Genomic DNA, 25,973 nt, shown 5'->3' on the forward strand with positions numbered 1-25,973 from the left:
AACCCTACATTCTAAGAAACCCCTTCTGTAACTATGCTCATAAATATAGTAAATAAAGGCAGTGGGGATAGTTTGGTGTGTATATTCTAGCTATGCAAACATGAGTCTCTGAATTCAGACCACTAGTTTCTTCAGTATATCTCCATGGTGTTATTTTCTTCTTTCCTTCCTTGGAAAATCCTCTCCATGTCCTTACTAGGAACCTCACCTCCGTGGTTATTCAGATACTGAATAGCATACATACTAGAAGCATAATAGGTAATGTCCACATGTAAGAGAAAACATATATTTTGAGGTCTGGGTTATCTCACACACAATGATTTGTTTTCTAGCCTTGTCCACCTGCAAATTTCCTAAGCTCCTTTTTGTTAAAAGCATATTATATTCCCTTGTGTAAATGTATCACATTTTCATTGCCCATTCACCAGTTGGTAAACATCTAGACTGTTTCCAATTTTTACTATTATGAAGAATGCAGGAAGGCACACAGATGAGCAAGAATTCCTGTAGTAGGATATAGAGTTCTTTATGTATATGCCCAGGAGTAGTACAGTTGGATCTTGAGATAGATTTATTTTCAGATTTTTTAGGAGCTGCCACACTGATTTCCATAGTGGCTAGAACATTTGTCCCTCATACCAGCAGTGAATAGAGTTCCCCCTTTCTCACATCCTCACCATCATATGCTACCAATTGTTGTACTAATTTTAGTCATTCTGAATTGGGTAGGATTCAATCTCAAAGCCTTTTAATTTACATTACATTAAGTGCTTCACAACCATTTGTATTTCATCTTTTGATAAATGTTTAGTTCTATATATTTATTGGGGTTTTTTTCCTTGATGTACCTTTTTTTTTTTTTTTTTTTTTTTTTAGTTCTTTGTATAGTCACATGTAAAGCATTTTTCCTGCTCTGTATGATGCCTCTTTGCTCAAATGAAGGGGTCCTGGGCTGTAATAGAAACTTTTAACGTCATTAGAACCATTTGTTGGTTTTTGGTCTTAATGCCAAAACTATTGAGATCCTGCTCAGAAAATCCTTTCCAGATTCAGGATGTCTAGTTTTATGTTGCTGTCCTTGATATCTTTGGAGTTGCATTTTATACAGGCTGATAGACATGAATCTATTCTTATTCTTGTATGTGCAGCTATGTAGTTTGATCAGCATCACTTATTGATGATTGTATCTTTTTTCAAAATGTATTGTTTTGTTTCTTTGTCAAAAATTAGGTGTCCAGCACTAAATCTTTCCCAGGCCTGCTGCTTGGTGCCGGTCTGGGGACAGACAGTGCTATACTAGCGCAGAGGAAATCCAGGCAAGCCATTTCCATCTGCCCTGGGGCCTGTCTCTACAACTCTGACACACTCCCTGAGGGGGAAAAAAATCAGGTGTCCACTAGTGTAGGGACTTATATCTTCATCTTCTATTCAATTCTATTGATCAACATAGCTGTTTTTAATTCAATATCATGCTGTTCTTATTACCATGGTGCTTGAATTCAACTTGAGATCAGAACAGTGATACTACTAACCATTCTTTTATTATTCAGGATTGTTTTAGCTATTCTGAGTTTTTTGTGTTCCCATATAAAGCTGAAAATTTTCCATTCAAGTTCTTTGTAGAATAATGTTGGAATTTTGATGGGATTGCTTTGAATCTTTACATTACTTTGATAGGAATGTCATTTTACTATGTTAATCCTACCATTCCACAAGCCTGGAACATCTTTCAATCTTCTGATATCTTCTTCATTGACTTTCTTCAATGTTGGAGCCGGCCTGTGGCTCTCATGTCCGGGTTCGAGCCTGGGAGGCAACTGGAGCTGAAAAAGAAGAGCGAATCTAGGTGGGTTGAGAAATAATGGAACCAAGACACGCTAGTCTGTTCAAGGTTCCAATGTTTAATTAAAAAGTCTGCTCTTATAAAGAGGGAAACCCATCCCCTATCACGCCAAGTTTCTTGATGTTGTCAGCACAGCCTTTTAGCAGCAATTCGCCAGATTCACAGGTTGTAGTTAACTCTGGAAAGTCTTGGAGAACCAGTTCAGCCTCACGGCAGATGGCAGGCAATATCACATCAAAAGAAACTATTTGAGTCAGAGAAGCAGCACGGCAGGTGGCCCTGCCTCAGTGGCATACAGTCTGAACCAGCCTGCCTAGGCTGAAGGAGGTTACATTTCCCCCCCTTTAAATAATATTAAATAAAACTGGACTGAGGCATAAATTTTATTTTTGCTCTATAGTCCTGCCTGGGAGTTATGGTGGCTGGCAGCTGTGCCTGTCTTAGGATCTCAGATTTTCCCAAACCATCCAATTCCATCTTGGAGGCTACATGCAGCTAGTTTGTGTTATATTTCACACAAACATGGCTCTGTGGTGTGTTATCAACAGCCACGGCCTTTTGGCATGTACATCTGTCTTAGATTGATATGGCTCAGAAATCTGGTTGCCCGTCATTGACTAACCAGCCCTTATAGCACACCTTATTCCCAATTCAGACAAAGACCACAATATGTACTTAGAATGCTTCTTGGTGAAGATTAATAACTGCCACCTGCGCTGTTAGAGGCAAGGCTTTACACCTGCTGCAGTTAGGCTGAACAGCGTGGCTGACCTGCTTAAGAAACAAAGGTGGGGCAGTGAAAAGCAACAGTATAAAAGCTTCTTTGGAGAAGTCCAGGTACTCCATTCAGTTGCAAATTAACAATGACCAAGCTAGATCTGAGCTCCCAGTGTGAAGGAGCTGGCCTTGAGAATCACAGAAAGGCTGTGATCTTCCTGGGAGAGGAAGCTGTGCTCCAAATTAACTTTGTTAGGTAAATAAGAATATTTAGCTATCTTTAATATGAATCTCTAACACTGGAGTTATTACTAGACCAGTCTAAGATTGAGTTAGAATAACTGGTAACATGAGGGAAAGAGAAGAATCACTATAACTCTTTTTATATGACTAATCTTTCTAAGTCAGATTACACAGTCTCTAATGTTCTTATTACCATAAGGTTTAAAAGCTTGAAGCGAGGCAGCTTCACTTTTCCAAACTGGAAAAATGGCAAGCAAAGGTGGGTCGAAAATATCTACCCAATTCAGCTTTCTTGTTACTACAGTCAGAGCACTGAGTGAACTTACCTGTCAGCTTGTCACACGAATTAGCCATCATGCTTCTGCAACGTTCTCTGGAGATAACCTATGCTTTTCCCTTTCCTAATAAGGTAGCTGTTCAGGATCAAGCCATATGCCAATAAGTAGATCCTTTTAAGATATTATAAGGCATTTGTTAAGTTCTTTGACATCCAAATTACAAAATTCTAAAATAAAAGTATGATTTAAATAATGTGCACGGGAATACATTAAATAATATGCACGGGGATATAATTTCCCCCTTCTTTGTCTTTTAAGAAGCTAAAGTTTTAAAGTTCTACAATACCTTGTCCTTGAGAATTAATAACTTGTTGACAAAACATCTCAAATACTTGACTGTTATAGTCAGTATTAATGTAACATGGGCAGTGACTAATTGCACTTTCAATAGTTTCTCTTGAAGAGTGATTGTAACAAGAAAGGTTGAAGTTATTAATAGTCATATGTATATAATTTATTTATTAACTTAGAAATAAGAGCATTTATTTACAGCAATTTATTAAGTATAAGTCCTCAAAAATTAACACTATTATGTGGAAACAAGTAGGAACTGAGGACACTAAGAGCAAAAAAAAAAAAATTTTTTTTTACAATTTGACATGCACATTTTCCAAGAATACCAAAATATTATCTTAAACCATAACTGTTTTGAATATATAAAGAACGAGATTATATATCCAATCCATCTTATATGTAGGACCTAAGACTGCCTGAGAAATAAATCCAGCATTTTTAGTTATGAGTTATATATGCATAAGCAATTGCAAATTTGAGAATTAATAGCATCCGGGAGATGAATAATCTTAAGCAATTGTGAGCTCTGAGATATAATATTGACTATTAATATACAAATTAAGGTTTGATTGTTCAGCATTTTAAAACACCATCCACAGCACACAACTTAATTATCTGTGCTGATACAGGAGGAAACTCAAAAGAATAAACGTGTGATCTAATTCACATCTACTTATTTCCCATAGAGGGGTTGTTTTTAAACACAATAATTGGGATGCATGCATGTATGAATTTACAGAAGACACAAAAGCATGCATAAAAACAATTTTTAACTTATCTTTGGGATATTGATTGTCAATTTTATTTAAAATGATGGTATGCAATAGATCAATTATTAATATTCTGTAATAACCAATATAATTGCTGTTTTGAACAAGGAACAGACACTTTGTCAGGTTCTTAAGACACAATTTTTGTTATAGTTATCCCAAACTTTATGAATTTATCTTATAATTTTTTGTTAGCACCACAGTGGCCTTAATAGGATGCTGAAACTGTGCTTTAAGGTGAACGCCATCTCAGCCTCACCCACCCTCGGCCTTCCTCCCAGGTGGAAGAGGCTGAAGGCAGCCCAATCTGTTGTAGGCCAGAAAACCCAAGCGAGGGCGGCAGAGCAGCCCGAGTCTTAGTGGGGGGGGGGGGACATACGGCTACCCCTGGCGGGGACAGGCAGAGGCTCATGGGGGCAATGGCGAGAACAGCCCTGTCCTGAGTTCGCTACAAAGCTGCCCGCTTTCCATCGGCCTCCCACACCACCACGCTCAGGGAAAGCTGCATGCCCCAAGGCCCTGCCCCACAGCAGCCAGCTGGCTCCACGTGGGCCAACAATCAGCCGGGAGGATAAGAAAAATAACTTTACAATAATGTTTTCTCTTGTCAAAGAATACAGAAAATAAAGGGGGTAGGAAGTCACAGCAGGCAAAGTACATTGAAGTTACCTGACACAAAGGAATGACTTCAAAAGGATTTACAGGAATCAGATAAATGTTTACAGTAAAAATAAAGCAGCTCTGCTTAGGGTCAGATTAATGACAGCTAAGGATTTCACACCCTAGTCACAATAGTGCTACCCCTGTGAGCCTTGTGAAAGCTAGCACCAGCAGGTTCTGCTCTAGCAGACCTTGTGACTAATAGTGCAATACTACAACCTCACTCTTTCCTAGGCTTTGATAAATTCCTATATGAGTGTAACTTTTAAGTATCTGTGAAGAATCTCCATTGTCAGAAGAATTCACCAACTTGCTTCTAATATGCAATGCAGCCTACTAAAGAAATGCTGTGGGCACATTTAATATTTAATTATCATTGATCATAATTGATAACAATTATAAAAGCTTTATTTTCTGCAAAGCCTTTTATAGTATACTAAAACCCTAAGTATTAAAAAGATATTGGTTCTGAATCTTTTCTGGAGCAACAGCTACTCCCCAGAACTTAAAAGGTCCTTGTATGAGAGGAAGGATTTAAAGTAATTATCCTCCTTTGCATAGTCCTTTTTTACAAAATAAAACCACTGACTCTAATTTGTGCTGGCCATATCTTCCTGGGTTTGGGGCCACCTAGTGGAGTACAGTTGACCCAGGGGACACACCCTTGAAGATTACACTTTCTGAACCAGTCATCAACTGTCCAGAGCTTCCTAGTTAGGGTGAGGGACTTGTAAAACCCTGTCCCTTTTGTTGATAGAATGTTTACTACAAATCTAATTTCTTTTTTCTTTTCTTCTTCTTTTCAAAAGTCAAAGTATTTTAATAGGAAATAGTTCAGTGTTAGATTTTCATAAATATCAATACTGACAATAAATTTTCTCAATAAGTGAAAGTAAATGCAAACATATACTGGAAAAAAATTTTAACCAACAAAATGTTTACCTATAAGATGTAACGTACCATTTTCAAAATGAGTGCCACCTTTCAAACTACTTTTTTTTGTTTTACTGAAAATAGATTTCCTTTTCTCTCCAAAATGTATCCTGATTACCATTCTATACTCTTTCCAGTTCCTCTCTACCTCCTTTCCCATTCAGATTCACTCCCTTTCTGTCTCTCATTAAAAAAACAAACAAGTTTCTAAGGAATAATAATAATAAACAACAAAATAAGTTAGAATAAAATAAACAAAAACTAAGACATCAGAGTTGGGACAAGCCAGGCATGGTGGCGCACACCTTTAATCCCAGCACTTGAGAGGCAGAGGCAGGCGGATTTCTGAATTCTGAGGCCAGCCTGGTCTACAAAGTGAGTTCCAGGACAGCCAGGACTGTACAGAGAAACCCTGTCTCGAAAAACAAACAAACAAACAAACAAAACAGAGTTGGAACAAGATAAAAAATCAGAAGGAAAAGAATCCAAGAGAAGGCACAAAAAACAGAGACCCACTCTTTCTGTTTAGTCCCCTCAGGTTAGGGATTCAACATGAGCAAAGGCTGTCATAGGTGGACTTCCATAAATCTGGGTTTGGTCGGGCATGGTGGTGCATGCCTTTAATCCCAGCACTTGGGAGGCAGAGGCAGACGGTTTTCTAAGTTCAAGGCCAGCCTGGTCTACAAAGTGAGTTCCAGGACAGCCAGGTCTATATAGATAAGCCCTGTCTTAAATAAATAAATAAATAAATAAATAAATAAATAAATAAATCTGGGTATGAGCCCAAGAGTTTGGACTTGGGAGAATGGAGGGAAACATGAAGATCTGCAGTTAGCCTATCTGCTTTGATGATCTGGGGTGGCCTATAAATTACCAGGGAATGCCTGCTGAGGTTAGTGGTTGGGATAAAGAAATGAGTAGGGGTAAGGAAATTTAGATGGCATCAAGGGAGGAATGAAGGCTGCAGAAGGTGATCTGCTACAAAGCTGTACATAAGACTGGAGAATTTGTTTTGGAGGGTGGGGTTTGAATTTAGAGGAGCAGAGGGAGGGGTGAAGATCTGCAGTCAGCCTACCTAATTCCTTTGGAAGCTAATTTCTTAAAATAGTAAGTTTTTTTTTTTTAATCATGAAGTTGTTTAGTTTAAATGTGAGTTTATTAAGGGTGAATGAAAGGTAACTCATTAGTTGGGAAAATATCAATTCTCAGGTTTCAAAGGTTTGGGGTTTTTTTAAACTACTTCTGAGGTATACTCTAAAACAATGATATTACTTTGATATTTAATTTTTGCTAGTCCCCTTAAGGTGACATTTAAGATTGGACTATGGACTTGAGTTTAATATTTGTGTTGCACAGGATCTTAGGTGGTGTAGAAGTAAGATAGTGGTTATGTATCTACATGGCTATGAGAAGAAAGAGCACATCTGACTTACACCGATCCCTTTCTGTAGGTTGTGAAGTGATATAAAGGAGTCACAGTAGCTCTGATTCACCCTATTTTGGCAGAGGTTGACAAATTTAAAATGAGAAGCTACTGATCCTGTAAAGTAAGTTTATCTACAAAGCTGGTGAGATGATGCTGTGCTAATTTAGGAACCAGAGTATGGATTCCCACTTCCATATAAATACACAAACACTGAATGGGTGTGGTGGCCCATCAATTCTTAGCCTTTGGGGAAAGAGACAGAAGGGTCCCATAGCAAGCCGTCCAGCCAAAGTAATTGAGTCAAGAGAGCCCCAGGTTTAGTTCACAGAGTCTTTGCCTTGATTTGTAAGGTGAAAAGCAATGGAGAAAGCTACCTGGTAGTGGCCTCAGGCTCCCACGCGCATGTGCTCCAACACATGATGTGTACCCATACACACCACACAAACATTTTAAAAGGGATGGAGAAATCTACCTGTTCTCTAAAAATAGTTGATTGCTGGGGGTCAAAATGTGTAGAACAGACCTGGAGAGGTGGCTTTACAGTTAAGAGCACTGGTTGCTCTTCCAAAGGCTCTGAGTTCAATTTCAAGCAACCACATGGTGGATCACAACCATCTGTCATGGGATCTGATGCCCTCTTCTGGTATGTCTGCAGACAGTGACAATATACTCACATACAGTAAACAAATCTTTAAAAAAAGAAAACAAGAACAAAAAAACAAAATATGTAGAACAAAGCAAATGGAGTACACAATATTATTGACTCTATAGCTGATATGTTTAACATGCACACTGTGCCTCAAAGAATATATTGCTCTGAAACAAATAGTCACTCATTATGAAAATGTGGATCTCAACGACTTTTTCTGATATACTCATAGACTGTCTTTTTCTTATACTGCAACAAGAAAACAAAAGAACATTAATATTTTTAAAACCTTACATTCATAACTACCATACAAACTAAAATTATATTTTTGTGGTTGATTTCTTAACTAATTGAACACCAATTTAAAGAATATGCCTTTTATATTAATTGTGCATTAAATCGTGCATTAAATGTTGCTAAATTTGGCATCATTTTAGAATGTTTTCAGTCAGAAATAATTTTTATGAGCTGTTCATGTTCAGCTGCAGAATAATTTTATTTTTATTAAAATGTATGCAGAGCTGGAGAGATAGTTCAGTGACTAAGAGCACTTAACACTGTTGCAGAACACCAGAACTCAATTCCCATTGCCCACAGTGAGCAGCTCACAACCACCTAGACTCTAGCTCCAGGGAATCTGACACCCTCTTCTGTCCACCACATGTACATCCACATAGCCACACTTACATAGACATAAATAAATGTAAAATAAATCTTTAGGGGCTAAATATATGCTATGAGGAACTGGTATTGGAAGGTGGAGGCTTCTAGAGGGGGAAAATCATTTTCTTTAGTAGTGTGGTTGCTAGTGGGATCTCTGAACTTCAGCAGCTGACCCCATGCGGTGTACATAAGAGCGGCACTAACTGAACTCAGAGGTTAAAATGTTTTAATTAATTAAAAATTAGAAGGATATGAATTTGGAGGGAGATGTGATGAGGGTTCTTGAGAGAGCTGTAGGGAAGGATGGAGGATTGGATAGATTCAAGATATATTGTTTACGTTTATGAACTTTTCAAAAATAAAAATAAAATTAATTTTTAAAACTATGAAGAGCTAAAAAAAAAAAGTTATAACTTTAGACATGAGGCTTAATTTAAACACCCAAATTCCATATAGCCTGGAAAATAAACACTGACATTCTGAGAAAGCTGCTGTACTGTTTTAAGAATGAGTATCCTTACAACTCTGCTCATAAGTCTTGATTTAGTCAGAACTAGAAATATGTACCACACAGAGGAAACACCTGTTCAAAAACATCCTTCATTGACCAAACCAGCTCAGTCAATCAACAGGGTCTCAAAGGAGGGAGTGAGGACTGAAAAAAAAAAAAAAAGACAATTAAACAACATTATAGCATGATTCCAGCCAATGCTGAGGTTGAAGCAGATTTGTTTGTTTTTTTCTAGTCTGCTTTTATATCATTCTAAGTACATACAAAGAATATGGTCAGTCCTAACACATAAACAAAGTAGTCAAGGAACAAACAAGGCATAAACAAAGATCCTAAGATTATTGTATTCAGGGTCTAAACAGGACCCATCAAGATACAAAGAGCACATCCCTCAGCTGTTTTCCTCTTAAGCCTACTTCCTTGTCCTACCCCAAAGTCAAATTCCTAGAAGTCAGCCCCAAAAGCTCTCCACAACTCTTCTTCTCTACATTGTAGGAAAGTCCTTCTGTGGCCCTTTATTCCACTACCTATCATGTCATCAAGCCATTACCCATTCTTTTAAACTCTTAAAATAAATCAGAGTTGGTGTGTCCTCACCTCTGTTGGCAAAGAACATTCTTCTTCCTCTATCCTTACAGGACAAATGTGTTTTCACATATCTTGATTTAAAACGCATACTATTTCCCTGCATCACCAGCATCTGACTCCCATCTATTACTCCTAAGCTGTAACAGCTTCAGACCCAGCCTTGCAGCAAGGAAAAGAAAGAAAATAATAATAAAAAAACAGGGTAAGGATTTACACTTGCAGGCACAAGAGACAACGACTGCACTATCTCACAGATTGTCTCATAGTCACGTCTTATTACTGTTATTTATGCACAGTATTCCTCCCACAAAAGTGGAGCTTTCCTGTCTGAACAGGGAAATTAAAGCAATTCTTTGTGAATTTGCTCTACAGCACTAGATATATACCCTGAGAAGTCACAGTTTCTCACATTTGTCAGCTTTCTTAAAATATTCCAATTCTCCTTACAGAAAACCACAGAGAATTTAGTTCTATCTGTGACTCCATCCCATAGGTCTAGAACATGATGATTCTCCAGCCTTGACTCTAGTGATGCCTAATTTTTTTTTCTTTAACGTTTAAAAAATAAGTATAAGATGAAAGGGAACCAATGTCTAATTGTGAGTCAATTTCACTTGAAAGTAGTTAGGAAAATTCAACTTTATACATTCTTATTAATTTACATTTTAATATTTCAACCAATTTAAACACTGGCTAGATGAATAGAGATCTGTCTGTCTATCTATCACATCCCTACTTAGTGTTTATGTGACTCCCATGTACAACCAGAGGTAAACATGAGTCATCAGGACTGACTATCTGTCTCCTGTCTGCTTGGTGAATGGAGCTTGGCAAGAAATACTGTGTATAACAGGAAGACTCAAAGTGGGGTCCCCTAGACTCTGCCAACATAAATAAGCCCCTAATCTACAAACAAGGATTAGCCATAGGGTGAGAACTGGCCCCTTCAGTAACTAATTCTTATCCTTCTGGCCCTAGAACTTCACTTTGGTCTGCTATCTCTGGACCAAAGATAGTGGTAAACACTACTGCTCTATGCCAGGATCCTTTGAATGTTTTTGGTACAATGGTGAGACATCCTAACATCTGGCTCTTCATAGAATGTAAGACTTTTACATTACATCAGCGAGCACAAGCTTCCTGATGCCCACCTGCCCTTACAGCCTTAAAAGACATCCTTTTCTATATGAATTTCCAGTCTTATTTATTACATTTCCTGCCTTTGAAGCCATTTCTCTGCATTCTGTCAATGCAATGTCTAACGTGGGATAGCTGCAGGATATAGTTTGAGAAACACTGAGAAAAATTTTCAAAATGAAGAGGCATTTCCTTAGGCTCTCCATAAGAAGGTTCTTTCTTAAAACAGGAGTACTTCTAAAATGTGTGTTACAAGATGAACTTTCTTTATTTTCACCAAATTCATATTTTTTACTTAAAATTCATATATTGTAGCTGTATTTTTTTTAAACATTAAGTATTTTTCTTTATAAGTTGAAGTTAGGAAACCAGGAAAGAACTCACCAAATGATTGCTCAGTTCCAAATAGTTAGCTGCCAAATCCAGCTTGGCCATATAAGGGATGGAATGACATGGTTTCTTACCCTGGAACAGAGCCAGCAGTGTGTGGTCCTCCATGAGTTTTGATGGTTGCTGTGGTTGTAAGGCTTATTTGTATAATAGTGTACATATTTTCATGTACCTCCTCTCTGCCAAGATTAATGACTACATGATAACTGAGACAGCACAGGTCTGGGAGGCAAGTGTGTGTCTAATGTCTCAGCAAAATGGTAGAATGCTATGACCTTCAAGACAGTCCTTAAGGCTTTTGGAGAGAACGATGAAAATATGAATTCAAAAATATATAATTTCTCAACTATGCAAAATATAAGGATGCTATAGGAATGATATGAGGGGCTTTGTGGACCTAGAAAAACAGAGGCAACTGCACTATGAGGCAGCCTGTCAGAAAGATACTGAGGAAAGAGATAAAGAGACTTAGGGAGTTATGAACGAAAGACAATATCCCAGCCAGCTAAATTTTTTTTGTTTATGTTTACAAAACAGGCAGATTCCTGAGTTCAAGGTCAGCTTGGAACAGAAGTGAATTTAGGTACAGGCCTAGTTGAGGTAGGAATAGTAATCTCAGAGTGGGGTCCCAGCCGGTTTAATAAAGGCAGGCAGATCTCTGAATTCTTCTGCAGTGTTAAAAAACAATATGCTTGCTGTCTCTTGCCAGGAATCAAGGGTCTGGGATCATAGAATGTTGATTCATGGGTAATTAAACAGGAACCTGGGGTAATAACTGAATTGATATGTAAATAAAATAGTTTGATCTGTAAGAGATGAGCTATCAAGAGAGTTTTCGGAATAGCAAGAAAAAAACTGCCTCAAACAGGACATACAGAGAGAGAGAGAGAGAGAGAGAGAGAGAGAGAGTGACAAGACAGACAGACAGCTGTCTGGAGAACAGAATTTAGGCAGAACTTGGGTCTTCAACTTGGACCCACAATTTGACTTCAAGTCATTTGTTTCAAAACCCCCAGACACCCTTTCCTCAGAACTCTGCAAGCTGAGGGGGGTCCTTGGAGGGAGAGGGCGGGGCTTACTCATCTCAGACACTGATGCAGCAAACCAGCAGGTGAGGCCTTATGCCCTCAGCAGGACACAGTTTTATAGGAAATGGTGAGTACGTGAGGTAGTTTCCAGCCTGGCAAGCATCTAATTGAACGACTACTGTATTAGCAGACAGGTAAGTGCTCTGAAGCAAAACCACAGACAATCACCAAAGGTCTGAAAGTACATTTGAAACAATCAGACTAGTCTTGAATAGCTCTTGCTAGGAAGCAGCTATGGAGTAACTCTGGGATATGATCCAGAGACAAGCCATGGGGTCCTTCCTAGTACTTGGGTGCAGCTTGAGTTCAGCTGCAGGTCAAGTTCTCAGGCTCTTTTTCTTTTAAGATGAGTAGGTTTGGCCTCTTAATCTGAGTCACTGAGTTCTGTCCTTTGGCATCCAAACCCTTGCTTTCCAAGTCTTTAAATCTAGGATCATGTTAGTGGCTACCACTAACTGATTGTTCTGCCTTGAAACTCTTCCATGACTACTACAGCATTCTTCAGCAAGAAGTTTTCCCTTCAATGTGAACTTAAAGCCATCAATTCTCCTACCTCTCAGAGTCTTCAGACTCTGATTGAACTATGTCATCAACTCTCATACTTCACCAGCTTGTATACGGTATATTGTACAACTTCTCTAACCAAGTTCTCAAAATAAATCTCCTTGTCTGACAATATGAGTTCTATTTCTCTAGAGAATCCTGACCAATATGATTAATACATGATTATATTCACAGTTTCCTCTCACTCATACCCACTGAAATTTTCAAACTTCACAAACACTGAGGTATAAACCTCTAGAAAGCCACCCAGTATTTTTCCAATAACGACGTATGTTGTTGCGTTTATGACTAATTCATCCTTTATCTGACATTAGTATGCCATTTTAATATGTTCATTCGGTTTCCTTTTGGTGTAAATTTGTAGATAAACTGCCATTTACTAGTTAGTTCAGATCAATTGCCTACTACCCATGATATCTCTATTTCTGTGTCTATAAAAAATAATAGTTTTAAGTACTTTGAAGAATAGCTACAAGATATAAATCAGACAGATCAGCAAAAGTTAGTTCCTGGATAATGGGAAACTCTTCACAAGAATTAGCCAATACTGTCAATATCACTAGAACTATCTGGCAAATAGGATTGACTAAGAAAATAAATAAGTAATACCCACCATTAACAAGTGTAGAGAGAATTTCTTATGTTTTATATAGATCCATCTATCACCTGCCAATTAAAAAGCCTATAGCTTATGGCTTAAGCAGGAAATAGTGGTGAGACAACTGCAAAGTGACAGAATTCAGGGATAGAGGCAAGAGGGAGATTCACAGGGAAGATATGACAAAACAGACACATGGTACCTGAGCACGGGTAACCAGCTATCTGGCAGGATGTAGGCTAGAATAAATGGGATAGTTTAAGTTATATCTAGTCAGAGAAAAGGCTAACTATATGGTCAAGGTATTTGTAAGGATATGTTGACTCTTGAGTCTTTTTTCTGCGAGCAGGGGGCAGAGAAAGAACCAAGGCCTATCTTCAACGAATAAGCCATATGATATCCATGTGTATGAGTAATTACCTTTTAATAAGGTTACTGTGTCAGAATTTGCTTAAAATCATTCTCTTCTTCAAAATGTCTTACATATAGGCCACTGACAACTATCAAAGAATCATGTTTTTACATTTCTAAACATTCGCTTTAGCATATTTTGCTACAAATTATAATCTTATCCCCATACTCCTTAATATATTCTTTAACTTAATATAAGATCAAGTTCTCCCAGAAGATGCAATCATTTAACTCTTACAAGAAAATTTCCATGGGGAAACCATCTGTAAGTAAATATAATTGGCCCAGCTTGGCCTCAAGGTACACAGCTGGTAAAGTAATTGAAAAAGAAAAGGCTTACGTGTGTGTGTGTGTGTGTGTGTGTGTGTGTGTGTATCTGTATTTTCATAGTGTAGGCATTATCAATAGTGTGTGTGTGTGTGTGTGTATTTTCATAGTGTAGGCATTATCAATAGTGTGTGTGTGTGTGTGTGTGTGTGTGTATTTTCATAGTGTAGGCATTATCAATAGTGTGTGTGTGTGTGTATGTGTGTTTTACATGTATATGGGTATTTTCCATATGTATTTGTGAAGGGTGCTGTTCAGAAGTAGCTATTCATCTGTTAATGGAGTTTCTAAGACATGGGGCATTCATCATTGTAATGCCAATGATCACCTTTTCACTGTGTTGAGACAAGCATCATATAGACCAATCATCAATAAAGCATTGAGAGAAATTGAACTCTAAAGTCTTTTTTCTGTAAGCTAAGTGAGAAATGGAATTGGCCTCCTGTCTCAGCTCAAATAACTACTGAGCAGAGTTATTTGGAGTTAGAGTGGTTAATAGTAGTTAGAGTGGTTATCTATAGTTCTTGGGTTCTGTTCTCACCACCAATATGGTGGCTTACAATCAGCACAATTCCAGTCTCAGGGGATCTGGTGCCCTCTTGGGAACTCTAAGGGCATGGGGCACACACATACTGCACATGCATACATACAGGGAAAACAACCATACACATAAAATAAATATTAGTACTAGTAGTAAATTCTAAGGATAAATAAGACTGGACATGTATAGGCCAGTGTGTTGGTTAAGGTCACATTCAGCAGAAAATGTTTGGAGGTTTGATAATGCCTACACTATGAAAATATTTTCAACCTCTGCAACATTCTTAAGAGGTTAATGTTTTCCTACTGTCTTTAGGCTATTGGGCTTAAGTATAAATTGAAATTCCTTTTCTTTAAAAGTACCATTTAGCTGTAAAGGCAATGGCTGTGAATGTGCCTGACAAGAAGAAAAATGTTAAATTTCTTAATCCTTTGCCTTGAGCCTGGAAAGTGTAAGAAGACAGAGAGGCAGAGGCAATGTTTCTGCCACTCAAAACAGGGCTGCAGCTGTTTTGCATCAAAGAAAAGGGTTTTAAACTCTACCACGCTGAGTTTAGAATACCTTAAAACTGCCTCCCTGTGCATTGAAAAGGAATGTCCACATTCTTAAGAAAGGTTTTAAGTTATTTACTGACCAACATCTTAACGTGACCTCGATCTAAAGTTTTAAGCACAAAAGATAAAACTCCTAATGCCTTTGCAAAATCTAAACTCCTCCAGCAACTGAGCAGCTGGCTATGATTAAAACTGTAAATAGGTTCAAGAGACAGAATCCTTTCCCAGGTCCTCTGTTTATGAATCACCCACCCAGAGACATAATTCTAGTGGAAAGAGAATTTCCTTCTAAAGCAAAAAATAAAGTCTCAGGCATACTGCAGAGGCCTCATCGTTCACCCACACTGTTGCTCTGCACAAACCAGGCTCATCTTTCTTTGCCATAAGACATTTGTAATGTTGATGTGTAATCAGGAAACAGTTTTCTCTGGTTTTCATTTTCATGGGAAAGGAAAACATTAAAGCTGCCTTCCCAGCAATTGCAACTTAAGCTCCAGATCTTGTTATGGCAAATGAAAGATCTTTTACCCAGCAAGCAATGTGCTTGGTGGTGAAAATCAAGCAAGTTACTTAAGGGTGCTCAAACCAAGATTAGACAAGCCAGACTTGAGCTCCCCCTGTTCCAAATGCAAATGTTTAGTTTACAGATCAAGATAGAATCCACTCTAATCTGGGGTGGCGCAGGGACTGCACTGGGTTGTTTAGGCAGTTATCTAACAAGTCCCACACTGCCTGTCAGAAAGCCCCTAATCTTCCTGCCCCAGCAAGAACAAAGGCAAGTGAATATTAACCCAAGTAAAAATGAGTTACAGGGGCTCTGGCTTAAGCTGAAGTTTTCTTAGGCAAGTTACTTCAAACATAGCCATTACTTTGAACACACTGCCAAATATATACCTGCCAAGTACACACACACACACATACACACATGCATACATACACACATACATATACATACACACACACACATGCACTATTGTGCCTGACCATGGCCACTTTTTTTTCTTTTCCTCTCAGAGAGTGTGATATTGAGAAAAGTAAATGCATAGATAGTATTAATATGAAAAAAAGAATTGACATACTACATTCAAATCAGACTTGAAAAATCTGCAACTGCTCTTTATATGGTATGAAACATAAAGAGAATAACCCTAGTGACTATGGTTGCCTTTAATAGTAATGCCTAAGGTGAAGTGACATGACTTCTAGGACTCCTATATACCTTCATCATCACCTTTGCTTTGCATTACTTTTCTGGATGTTGAATAGAAGCCGTGAAGGATAGATTCACCGTGCCCATGTCACTGACTTCCTGTAGAACAAGGTCACAGATGCACATGTGGCCAGGGCATTTTGTGTAAACTGTAACACTATCCACTCACACTGTCCTGAGATAGCCAGGCATATTGGTGAGGCAGCAGTGTTTTGAAATAACAAATTGGATTCTTTATTTAACTGATCCTTTCAAATTTTGTTGAAGAAACTTAACCTGGAAATAATAAAGCCGAGTAGAATAACTGAGAGAGCTCCAACCAAATGTTCTGCAAAGGTCGTTTTCCTGATGCGGTCATTGATCTGAGAACCTGCATTGGTCTTCACTTTCTTCGAAAAGTGAAGTCTTATGTAGAACCTTTTACTTCCCGGTGTCTATTCTTACCCAGAGATATACTTCCTTTGTATTTTTGGTTTTGTTGTGATAGTTGTTGTGTTTGTTTCAAGACAAAATTTTGCTAGCAAAATGGCACCAGATAGATTCTGATGTCATGGACTTATAGAAATTACCTTACACTCTGATTTTTATTGCCCTACCTTTACTACTAGGCTATGTACCCTAGTCCACAGGAAATACATGTCTAACTGCCCAATTAAAACTAAAGAATCAAGCCGGGAAGTGGTAGTACACGCCTTTAATCCCAGCACTTGGGAGACAGAGGCAGGTAGATTTCTGAGTCCGAGGCCAGCCTGGTCTACGGAGTGAGTTCATTAATTCATACTAGCTCTGAGAAATCATTAACATGAGAGTTAGTTTTCTACTTCGTATTGGGAGAGAGAATAGCAAACTAATAATTACCAAAAAAACAAACAAACAAACAAACAAACAAAAAAAAAAAAAAACAGATTTCCCTAGCCCTTAATTGCTTCAAACTTATCCTTTACTGCTAAGATGTAAAATCATTTTTGAAAAAAGTAAAACATAAACTTTAAAATACCCTTTTCTAGGACTGAAAATGTGACAAAAATATTTAATGGACCTATCATTTTTCAGAGACTTCCGTAAGTTAAATAATAGGAGGTTCATGGGTTATGAAATCATTAGATCAAACTAGAAAACCTACAGAATTTTGAAATTGTTTTCTATCCCAAGCCATGGTTTATGGAAACTTTGAAAAGGCAAGCATGCATAAAGCACATTTGTATTATAATTATAATTCAGGCAGAAAAAGCAAAACCTAAATCAAGTTTGGTGTCAGGCACTAAATAAAAGTGAGCAAACAAAGAGTTCTTTTCCTAACTTAGAAGCAGATACATAAAATAAGAATGAGTTTCTAACGCTTTTTAGAGATGTCCAGAAAGAGTCCCAACAATAACTTGCTTCTCTTTCAGGCATTCAAGACTCAAAGATACCTGATTTGAGACTGAAATAAATACAAAACAAGCAATACAAAACCCAAGTTTGAATTGGGTTTCAAAAATTTATTTTTGAACATTGTAAATTTGGTTTTACTTTGCAAGGAACATTCTGTCTGGGTACTCGAGGTGTTCCTTGGTTGTGGGTAATATACCTACCATGCACTCATCAAACTAGACACTGAGAAATGCCAAGTGGTCCTTTCCCCTCTAGTACAGCACTATTTCTGGGTACTGCAACATTCTTTACTAAAATTTAGCTTCCGAATTAAGAAGCTATAGGTGAACTTGAATGATTAATTATAAATGAATGGGTTTTTTTCAATGTTTATATAACAAAGCAGTCAGTTCTCAACCTTTGGGATAAGATCAAGTCTATAACAACACAAAACTTGTGTTAATACACATGATAGTGTCTAAATTTTTAATCTCCTCATATATTTTATTATATGCAATTAGAAAGTAACACATTATTGATACAGATATTTAAATTTTCATTATGGAAAGTTCTACATAATTATCTAGTAATAACATAAATCAATATACTTTAAAGTTCTAATTCTTTGTTTTTAATTCAAGAAAGTTTTATTTTCCTATTTCTAGTTTTTTTCAGCATGACTGTTGGCCTCATCTGCTTTTCAGCTCTCATCATGTCATCTCCATGGAGCCTTGGGAAAGCTTTAGGAACCCATATCAGAGCTTGATCTGTGCTCCATAAGCTATTGCACATTTTATTTGTCTACCAGGAAACTATTCTGCCTTCATTTGCCAGGGCAGCTCCCCTCTCTTTAAATCCCCAAACCACAGCATCAAGTGCTTCTTAGTACCTCAGAAAGAATACTGCTTCTTTCCTGTCAGAGATTTTAATTATGGTTTATTTCTATGTGTTTCATCACTGTACCATTCAATGCTCTTTATGAACAAGAATCTTCTATCCAACCAAGGTGTCAGCCCTAAACATACATACATCTGAACAAAGCTAAATGGACTCATATATTCGTCACACACACACACACACACACACACACACAGAGAGAGAGAGAGAGAGAGAGAGAGAGAGAGAGAGAGAGGAAGAGAGAGACTCATTCATTAGTCACAGAGAGAGAGAGGCACACATATATACATGCACACATGCACATATGCATACACGCATACAAGCATGCATGCAATGTTAGAGGGAATGGGGGACTTATGGGAGTCTGAGGGGGTGCAAGGAGCATGGAAATAACACAAATACAATACTCATGTAGGACAGTCTCAAAAAATACGAAAATTTTTAAAAGAGTGAAAACCTTTAATTACTCCTCCCCTCATACTAAAAATTGACCCTGGGACTTCCCATTTATAGACAAACACCCTACCACTGAGTATCTTTATTTTGAGACAGTTTCATTACATTGCCCAAATAGGTTTTGAACTCACATTGTTGGCAGCCTCAGTATCCCAAGAAGCTCCTATCGGCATAATCCATGATGTCCACATATCAACAAATATCTCTGAAAAGTGAAAGGAAAGGAGGGAAACTGGAATAAGAGGAGGAAACTGAGAGAAAAGAAGATAGTTGGCTCAGATCTGCCATCCCAGCTCCTCGGAGATAGGCAAATCATAAAGCTGAAAGATCACAAGTTGTAGGCCTACCTGGGCACCAGAGCTGGTTATGATGAGCCTAGATAACTTAGTGAGACCTTATGTCAGAATAAAAGTAAAGAGAGGGCTAATGCAATAGCTCAGTGGTAAAGTTCTTGCCGAGCACACATGCGGCCTTTCCAGTACTGCAAGATAATAGTTCTAGTTAATTTACTTTGGGGGGCAAATTACTAGAAGCATAAATCATCACAAGATTAGAAATGTGTTTATGTTGATCATCAACCAAATTGGAAGATACTTAAAATACACATAACGTTATTGGTCTTTAATATTTGCAAATGGGAGCAATTAAGAAGTCGTGTACATATTGTACAAACACCTATTCCCATTAACCTTGCAAAATAGGAACCAGAACTATTACCTAAGTGATAAGATCAGAACAATCTAGGTTGTGTTTTAGTAAAACTTGCATTACTGAGCTTCCTAAATAATAATAATAGACAAAGCTGTAAGTTTATAGAGATGGAAAGAAAAACATGCTGGTGCTAAGGAAATTTCAAACAGATTCCAAGACTTATTTGGGGCAACTGTTTCCCAGGAATGAATTGCTTCACAATAACGAGGTCAAACACACTGGATGGTTCTCTAGAGGCCTCTTCTATTCAAAAGGGCTTTCAAAATAAAGTGGGAATGGAGGAAGAGACTAGGGGATGATGCTTTCATGAGCCAAATGCATTCTCAGAGCAGAAACATCTGTTTCGGTTTACATAGTTGAAGTATGACATTGCACATGGAAATTAAACCCAGGCACCATGCCGAAAACGCAGCCTGTCTGCAAAAAAGCTACATGCCCTATCTCCAGCTGGGGTTTGTAGAGATTCACCTCCTACAGAGCATAATATCCTGTGAGCCACCAGTGACCCCCACTCTCAAAATCTAAATGTCACAAAACACCATCCTACCTCTCAGGAAACTCTTATAGTAGACAGAGAGAAAGGCCAAGAAGGAGAAGGATTTGGTTACGATATGGAAACATTATAGAACTTAAGATACTTTTCTCTAGAAAGGGAATTAAAAAGCCAAAGATATAATATCCTTACTTCGAACTAAGAAATGCCAACTCTATTTCATTTTACCAAGTTTCTTCATTAATTAGGTAAACATAATAACTTTTCTGCTTGATAATAGGCTCATTTCTAGTAGCTACGCAAATATTCGAACATAATGATGTGCCTCTGCTGCCCCCATGTGGTCGTCTTGTATCTCTACAGCTGTAGTTCAAGAATTTAAGCAGTGGTTTGATTTTGTTTCCGAAGCCATTTTCTTCGCCTCAGATTTCAGATGTGAAAAAACGATTAAGGACTTGTAATTTAGACTCTATTCACAGATAGTTTGCATACTAAGGAAAACAGTCAGTAGTAGTGAACAGCACATGGAGAACTTATTTTCTGGGGTCAAAACATGAGGAAACCAAGTATTAATGTGTTCAAGGGTTACAGGAAAACTGGATGACAATGAGCTCATTAAAAGTACTTACATGTTGTGAGCAGAAACTAAGAAGGTTCGAGAAAACACAGAAAAGAACTGGCAAGCCGCATACCTACTGAGGCAAGGCTATGACTGGCAAACGGAAGGGAGTTGTGTAGGTTGCAGAATAAAGGTAGACATCTCCAACCCGCATAGAAATTTATTAAATCAAGAGAAAGAAAAGGGATTACAAAGGTAAATCAAGAGGGTTTATAGCTGACTTTTACTAAACTGATTACCCTAGTCACAGGAACTCGACATGCATTTGCTTAATGGTCGACCTACTCCCTTGGTCACATAAGTATCTATGAATTTATATGAAAATAATCTATCTCCAAAACTGAAGATGTTCTAGTAGGTCATGGTCTCTAATCCTTCACCCTTACTAGGCAATTTAAACCTACAGAACCCTGAAATCAAAGCAAAGCAGCCAGTGAACACCACATCTCCAGAAGAGGGGGCAGGGGAGGCTTACCCAGATGAGAAACCTTCTCTTGGTATTTTACTGGGGTGCTCTGTTCTGACAAGGTGTGCTCGAGAGTGAAAACTTCACAGAAAAAAAAAACACAGCCTCACACACAGTTTCAACAGTCTACTATAATCATCTTGGAAATACAGGGTTATACAAGGACTGAAGACCTGGGACTCCTGTGACACAAATGAGGCTCAGGAGCAAACATGAAACTCCAAAATTTGATCTACTTGCTCAAAAGGTGCTTGATAATTTTAATAGAAAGTTTAATGTGGACTTGATTTTACTAGATGCTATTTTTTTTTAAATGGAGTGCCAGAGCACCACAAGGAATAAAGAATCCGCAGAATGAAGCTCAAATAACAACGTCTCAATCCTCGCTCTTGTGAAACAACGGGAGACATTTACATAGCCCTCAAGAGAAAATAGCAACCCTAAAAAAGCACGGAAAAAGGTCACACTGTAATTGGACGAGTTTTCCTAATGGTAACGTGGTAAGCACATATGTTATTAATTGTGACAAAAGCAGGGCCTCCGGTTGCTAGTCAGAGGGCACTGAGTCCTCCTACTTCCAGACTGCTTCCTGCCAGCAGTCCTTAAAGATCCCTCAGAGCCTGCACAAGTCCAAACCAGGCAAAACCCCAGCATGGAGACCTGGAAGTGGACACAAGTCCCACTCCCTAAGCAAGGAGCATTGCAATTGACAGTTTCTGGCAAAGGGGAACTCTGTTTTCTCCAACTGAGTGTTGCTGGATAGGCAACCACACTCCAGGGCAGGCGCCATGCCCAGAAGTAATTGGCCAACACTCCATGGTTTTGTTTTAAAGTTTTGTTTTAGGTTTTTGGTTTTTGGTTTTTGGTTTTGTGGAGGGTAGGGGTGTTTCTTGTTTCACTTTTTTGGTTTGGGTTTGGTTTGGTTTGGTTTGGGTTTTTTGGATTTTTGGTTTGGTTGGTTGGTTGGTTTGGTTTCTTGTTATCTGACTCACTCTTTTTTGATTTTCTTTTTATTTGTTTGCTTTTTGGAAATCTTGTGCAGGAAAAAAGCATGGAGCTGGGTAGGTAAGGAGAATCTGAAGACAGTTTGGAGAAAGGAAAAATATCAAAATAATTTTTTAAATGTTAAAATGCAGTACTTTGGTACAGGCTCGGCGAGATGGAGACGATGAGAGACGCAGCGTGAGAAGCCAGAGCAGCTCCAAACCTCATTGAGACCGGCCGCCAAAGCCCTCCACACCCACTGTATATTTTTGGCTATTTCAGCCCTGATGAATTCAGAGTTTTTGTTGTTGTTTTGGTTTGGTTTGGTTTTTTTGTGATCCCTGCTCTTCAGGTGAGCTCCCCCCTCCATACAGTGGGACTCTGTATAGCATACAGGCTGAAGATGAACTGCCAGATGCGTTCGGCTCATGAATAAGTTTATTAATATGCCCCTACCGCCCGAGCCCCGCCAAGCTGTCGGGGATAAAATAACTCCACCCAGGAGCTGCCTTTGAACCCACATACATTTACAGACAGTCATCAAGTCGAGCCTACCTGAAAAGGGCCGACCGGAGGACGCCAAGGAGTACCTAGGTTTCATCCTCAGTGGACTCCATGAGGAGATGCTGAGCCCGACTAAACTCCTCTCACCCACGCATGAGTAGCACTCTGTTTCCAATTGGCCTGGGAGCCACTTGATAGAGGAGCTGGAAGACACCAGTGTGGTCAGTGAGGACGATTGCAAGCAAGTGGGTCCCAAGAACAAGATGTCTGTCGCCTGACAGGCGGCGGATTTCGTCCAGACACACCTATCACTGGCATTTTCAGTGTACACCCAGCAGAGTTCCAAGGAGTCCGCCACTCTGTAGTCATTTTTCTCGCTGCAGTTGGATATCCTATCTGACAAGATATGCACAGTTCAGGATGGGTTGGAAGGTTTAGTGGCAAGAGAGTCTATCCAAGGTTACACCACCAAAACCGAGCAGGAGATTAAAGTCAGCCGCAGAGTGATTCTAGAGAAGCTTCCCCCAGTCCTCCCTCGTGCTCCACCTAAAGTGCTTCGTCGGTGAGAACACAGGCAGATGCCAGAAGCTGGTCAGGAACGTTGACGACACTGTGGACTTGGAGATCAGCAGAGAACGGCTTTCTCCAGGCTTCAAAAATAAACATTTTAAATGCCACAGAACGTAGAGGCTGTTCACAGTGGTTTCATGGTGCCAGCGCTACAATCGGCCACTACATTACGGACATCTTCCAGATTGGGCTTAATGGCTGGCTGTGAATTGATGACCAAACGGTCAAGGTTATTAATCAGTACCAGTTGGTGAAGTAGACTGCTGACTTCTGGCTTGCACAGCCTACCTCCTGCATTACCGCCATGTGGACCTGCTGTAACCGTGCCCGTGTGTCTGTGTGTGCCTGCTTCCTACAACTGCCAACTCACTCACTACCCACCTCTCTAGTGGCTCTGTAGAGAGACTCTCCCTCTGCGCCAATGGGCTTGGGAGATTCCTGGGGGTCTGCGCAGCGCAACTCAGTGAGCTGCCACTTCTGAAGAACTGCTGGTTCCTGGGCGGAGGCGGCGGTTTACACTGTGTCCCAGGCTAGTCGCATAGTAGAATAAGTCCCGCACCAACAGCTCTTGCAAATTTGTGAAAATGAATTTTATCTTTCCTTTAGAAAATATTTTTTAAATTCATCACACTTTCCTCCTTTACCCTTCAGTTTTTGATAAATGACAAAAATGAGCCAGTTATCAGATGAGGTAGTTCTTACTTCAAAAAGAAATAAATACAAGAAATATATTGCAGGTTCCTAACAGGAAATGCATTTTAACGATTGTGAGAGGGAAACCCGCTGACGTAGACACCGCGGGTCAGACTCAGGCTACAGAAGTGGGTAATTGTAACTTCGTTACCATGAAAAGATTTCAAATCTCATTCATGCTGTGTACACATGAACAGTGGGCAAAATGATGGACTGACACTTCCCAGTGTCTGCTGTGTAATCTCCTGCCACGCCTCTCTGATGCCCTGTCCCTCAGGTACACAGAATAGGATTCCTAGGAGTATAAAGTTGTCACTCTTCAATAAAGGTCACAAAGTTGGTTTAAAAAAAAAAAAAAAGTAATACTTTTCTTTATATAGTTCTTTGCCCCCTAGTGGCCAGCTGCTTAGCAATAAATAAATAAATAAAAATGCAGAACTCAAGTTATCCTCCTGCCTCAGCCTCCCACATGACATTTATATAGAGAACTTGGGCCCTCAAGAATTGTTATATATATAGAAGATCCTAGAATTATGCCCAATGAAGACACAGAGACAACTGCAATCACTTCGCATGAATAAGGCCCACTGAGGGAGTCTTCCTCTCTGGTTACATGTAACTTCACCTAAGAAATAGAATGCTCACACCCAGTATTTATTAAAAAGTTACTGTGGCTTTCAGGCTCAGCTCCTGTATCCTACTCTTAAGTGTGCAAATCTGGTGAGTTCCAGGCTTCAGAAACCCTCTACAGTTTCTTGGGATTTGTTTGAGACATTGTCACCTCTGAGATATTGTCTGCGTGTCTGAGATTTGAAAGTTATAAATTTAGTTTGATTTGATTGCTCATCCCATCAGCCTTATCTAACAGGGGTTCGGGGAGGTACTCTCCTAAAGAGCTCTAGAGGTCTTTTGTCCAGGGCTCACATAGAGTACATACTCAGGTATGGAGAAGATAACACAAGTCTATAATACAAGAATTGCAGCTTCCTCATTAGGTATTTGTGTGACAAAATGCAGGATTTGCTTTCACAGCTTCATGCAATGGGCACTCTGTACCTCATGCAGGGACACCCCAGCCACACACCTGACCTCAGCCGCTTTCCTTATTTTCAGGGGAAGATTCCATAATCCCTTTCTTATAACCTTGACTTTGAAGCCAGGACCACGTGGCAGGTGCTGCTATGTTCTACGGCTTGAACTTGGCCCTTCATTCCAGTACACTTTATCGGGTGTCTGTGTTTGATGGCTTCCTTCACTGCTTGAGCTTCTCTTTATTTCTTTTCATAAACTGGAAGCTTACTTGGGGTGGGGCGTGCGGGGGTCTTGCCCTGAGGTCACCACTCCCTTTATCCCATTTAGCACTATGGTTTTCTTTAACATTTGTATCTCCTTGAGCACTGGATTTAGCTCCATTACACTTCCTAGCACTCCTTTTCTCCTCAAACTGTACACTTTTTCATTTTTTTCTTGTTCATCTTGCTCCTTTGCATTATAGATCTGCATAAGAGTGACCACTATTCACCAGAGGAGAGAGTCAACACTAGGCTGTCTTGAAATCTCCTCTCCCAACACTATTAACTCAAAATTCTTCAATTTAGCCTCAAGAAGATATTTTGGACAGGGGCAAGAAAAGGCCGCATTCTTCACCAAAGTATCACTAGGCCACTTACTAATAGTCTTCTCTGAAAAGATAAAATCACCCTTAGCACCACTGTCTTTCATGTTCCTACACATATGACCCATTAATCACCACTTAAAGCATTCTTTACTTT

General features: G+C 39.0%; 1 long non-coding RNA gene, 1 other non-coding gene and 1 pseudogene across 2 annotated transcripts; 2 read left to right on the forward strand and 1 right to left on the reverse strand.

Moving 5' to 3' along the window:
* Positions 1–848: 848 nt before the first annotated feature.
* Gm51621 lies at positions 849–19,449 on the reverse strand. Its single transcript, XR_003947815.1, has 2 exons — positions 19,293–19,449; positions 849–1,823 (listed from the first exon to the last, which is right to left on the reverse strand). It is a non-coding gene; the product is annotated as a predicted gene, 51621 (long non-coding RNA).
* Positions 1,238–1,368, forward strand: Gm23974. The gene has a single exon (XR_003949246.1). It is a non-coding gene; the product is annotated as a small nucleolar RNA SNORA55 (small nucleolar RNA).
* Gm8307 (predicted gene 8307) lies at positions 22,854–23,826 on the forward strand (annotated as a pseudogene).

Source organism: Mus musculus, chromosome 1, assembly GCF_000001635.26.
Source record: "Mus musculus strain C57BL/6J chromosome 1, GRCm38.p6 C57BL/6J".
Lineage (NCBI taxonomy): Eukaryota > Metazoa > Chordata > Mammalia > Rodentia > Muridae > Mus > Mus musculus.